We start from the raw sequence: 4,512 nt of genomic DNA on the forward strand, positions 1-4,512 counted from the left end.
ATAGATAACGAATATAGTGAGAATTTTTGTGTGAAAAAAAATAATTGTCCAGTATTACGTTTTTCAAATAATAAAATCTCTACTTTGAGTAAAATTTATTGCTTTTCATTTTCAAAAAAATTATTTATTGGCTAATACATAATTTATTTTTTTAAATTTATAGATTGTATGCCTTTGATGCTAAGCCTTTCACCTGTGCAAACCGACTGCATAATGACATATCAACTCACATGCATTAAGCATTAACGTAATTTACATATTGACATTCCGTACGTTACATATAATGAATGTCCTTCTCTTGTACATAATAAATCTTACATCCTGCGCATGTTATACTTGTATACAATATAAATATCATACAATATAAGTATCAATGCCTGTTTTTATGAATTATGCTCGTAAAACTAATAAAAATTTTTATTTAACCTATTCGTAATAAATTTAATTTATGTACAAATTAATTTTTTACTTATAAATTCTCGGAGTAATAAGAGATTAAAAATTCTGCATAGAAGTTAAACATTGGAAAAAAATTATTTTCTATTTTAAAAATCTGAAATACTTAATAATAATCCAAAACTTATCGGTTAATATTAATTAGCATTATAATATTGTCACTCTTTTCTTCTAATTATTATCTAATTACGGAAATACATATTCAATATCATGTTTAGTATTTTCTTTATTCCAAAGAACACATTTCTTCATTGCATCATAGCTTCTGTCAATCGATTGAGATACAGCAAATTAAAAACGTTTTTGCGGCAGCTGCACTTTCGTACCGCTTTACATCGCTTAGAGAGTCTCGCGATTCTTGTGAATCCATTCTGTAATTGGTAGAGATCTTCCATCCAATCTAATCGTCAGCAGTATTCGTCGGCGTTCGTCTTCTCGCTTCCTGGAAACCGGGCTGCGCGTTGTGTTGGCGAACGCGACTGCATACAAGAGGAACGTGGGTGCAGAATCGACCGTAGGTCCTGGTAATAGCCTTGTGGGCGAACGAGTCGCTGAAAGTTGAAAAAGAAAAAAACTTGGTGGACGACGCGATTTCACAGAGTGACGGAAAGAGGCGAAAAGATGGGAAAATAAAGCAACATAAAAAGGAGATGATTCTCGACGAAGTTCATCGGGAAACTATACATCGATAGCTATATAGATCGCGAAATGCAGATGAGAGTCCTGTTAATGTTGGCATATTACAGAAGGATAAGATTTCAAAAACTCTTAGAAAAACTTTAAAAATATTAATATAGAGAATGTTTGAAAGTTGAGATCAACTTTTATATCAAATATTATACGATATTCTAATATTTATATTTGAATATTTATATTTGCAAGATGTTATATAATAGTTAATTCTGTTCTCCCTTTGATACTTAAAGGTCAGAAAAAATCTTCAACATCCGACAAAATTAATTTTTTAAAATGTCTTATTTATCATCATGTTTTAAATTCATGATTCTCTCTCTCTCTCTCTCTCTCTCTCTCTCTCTCTCTCTCTCTCTCTGTTTTTTTAAGTATGTTTTTCTCGAGATATTTCTATTTCTTGCAACATCTTGGAATCTGCATCACTACAATTATGTATGCTTGTGTCTTTGTCGTCACTCTGTTATCGCGGGTGTGCGTATTACTATCAACCACGTTCGGATGAGAGTGGTCTTATCATTGCACCAGAGTATCGCCCGTTGAAAGTTAATGAATGCATCATCAAGTTTATCGAGAAATGTGCATACAGAGCGATAGTAGCGGTTTAATTTACAAAAGCGTGCAGTGCAAGCAACTCTTACAAACGATAAACATGCAGCAGACCACATTTTGGCGGGCACGGTGCGATTAAATATTCTCGAACGATCGAATGGTGCAAGCTTGATTATTAAAAATCATTTTTCGTAACAAGCATCTCTCGAAACTGTACCTTGCAATAAAAGATAGTAAAATAATTAAGCGTATCTAATGATTGCAATTTATATTTAGTCAGCAATAATATATTTTAGCGATGTATAAGTTTACAATTCGTTATAGTCGAATGTTGTCAGTATGAATGCTAAAAACGATACGATATTCAGGCTAATTTATTATTATGGGAGAAAATATGAATCAATTCAACTTTGTGGAAGTGTTTGTGAGTATTACATATTTCGTATTACGTATAAAAAAATATAAGAGCTTTGATACATTACAATTTATCGTTTAGTATATAACGTTACTGTCTCTATAATTAATGTGTCTCGATAAAATATCTGTTTCGTAATAACTGTATTTATCATTCATAATTGTACATGAAGTTCAATGTAATTTACATAATATATTAAACAGCCAACATTAAATGTTTAAAAATATTTAAAACATTGGAATATTATGGAATTCTCTCATCTTTGTACTGAGCAAAAACAATATTTTGTTACAATCATTCTATATTGCGTATCCAACTATGCATACGTTATGCTATCCTTGAAGATCCCTAAAGTCAACTTGAGATCGATCATATTAGTGGCAGCCATTCGCGACATTGTCGCGGAGTTCGCCGACGGAATGGCGGCTTGTATAGCCGAGCTTGTTAAGCCTGTATAAACACTTCGTTCTCATAATAATTTTACAAAAATATGCTGTATAAAAAATTTTAACGACAATTAGAAGTGCATATTGTTATTATAAGACTATTATAAAACCTATTATAAAACCTATTATAAAACTTTATAGAATTATTTTAGAGTAAAAAAAAGTTTTTGATAATAATTTACTTTGTTTCATATTGCTTTTTGTCCGTTTCTTGATGAAGTTATCTATCAAATTTTTAATTGTTTACTTTTTAAAAGTTTTGATGCTCTATTAAAAATTTTCTTTAAATAATCCTACCTATAAAATTTCTAGATAAATCAATGAATATCTTATACTTTGTATAAATTCCGTTATTTATTGTAATTTTATTTGAGAACTGATTTTTCTCTCTATACATATATTTTAATTTCTTTAAATGTATTCTATCTTTTTAATGAGGATTTTCATATTAAAAAGAAAGTGTAATATTAATATTTGCGCTATTACATATAGTTATTTTATGATTATTTAAAATTTTGAAAAACATCAAAGAATTGTAATAATCGAAGCATTTACGGAAAATGATTTTTAAAATATTTTCGAAAAAGCTACATTGATATTAGCTTCTTGTTTAAATAATCGATTTAACTTAATTTAACCGAACTTACAATGGATTATTTGTTAGTTTAATAGTTCGAAAGAAAGCTGTATAGTTCGAAAGAGGACATAAAAATAGCCTAATGTATCAACGACACCAACACCAAAAAAGTTCAACAATCGCGCTGATAACATGATAATTATAGAAAAGTTTGTATTGAATAAATTAAAACAATAATAGCACGATAAAAAGCGTAAAATAACGGGTAGCCTAAACTTATCATTACTTATTATTAGACTGTTACTTAATTCGAAATTACCGTAAGAAAAGTTCTTTTAGTACACACAGGTACAATACGTTTGTAATAAGATTTATAATGATTTATACAATAATAACATTATAAAAGAATAATAAAATGTAATAGAAAACATCATTTAAAAATATAATAATTAGTTGATATGATTTTAGGATGGACATGAATAATAAATTCAAGGAAAAACAAAATGATCTTTACTATTTATAATAATATTATAATATTTAAACAATATTAAAGAAGTTTCTAATTAAATATTGTAATTACGCATAAACTGCCATTACTGCCATTTCTGCATTCCTGCTCTCTTATTTTAGTGACTCGAGATTTGTGTGTGTCGCATTCATATATATAAATATCTATATGTATAGACTAACAACGTGTTTTGGGCCAAACTATAATCAAACATCGTAGAATACTACTCAGGTACAAGACTCTCTCAGCATCAAAATGTTGGCGCTATTCTTGTATACGAATCTGCATACATACATACATACATACAAATTACAATTCTTTCACACGTAAAAATTTTATATGCACATCCTCTGTAGGAAATTGCAATAAATAATAGTTTCAAGAAAGATACAAAAATGAAAGGAGGGGAGGGGGGACATTGTTTATCAATTGTAAAAAATCAAAATCAGAAATTAATTGTCGATTTACTTTTCTTGCCCCTACTATTTTTTAAGAAAATTGTTGTAGACATATATAGTATAATATTGCTATACAATTAAAATAATATCATTTTGATCTTCTTGTCAATAGCTCTTTCAATTGGCACTTTTATTTCTTTTTCTTATCTTCTTTTTGAAATAATTTATTTAAGGATTATATCATATTTTTAAAAACTCTATACTCTATACTTTTAAAACTCTATACTCTATACTTTTAAAACTCTATACTTTTAATTAAATGGATTCCATTATATAAATATACGTTCCGTTTTGCTGCGCGTGACTTGGCGCAAGAAATGAGCGTATCTCTTGACTGACGATATTAGGATAGAATCAAAAAAATAAATCAAAAAATTATTTTGCAATATTCTCAGTCGATGCACACGCTC

This window comes from Atta colombica, unplaced genomic scaffold (genome assembly GCF_001594045.1).
Source record: "Atta colombica isolate Treedump-2 unplaced genomic scaffold, Acol1.0 scaffold12, whole genome shotgun sequence".
NCBI lineage: Eukaryota > Metazoa > Arthropoda > Insecta > Hymenoptera > Formicidae > Atta > Atta colombica.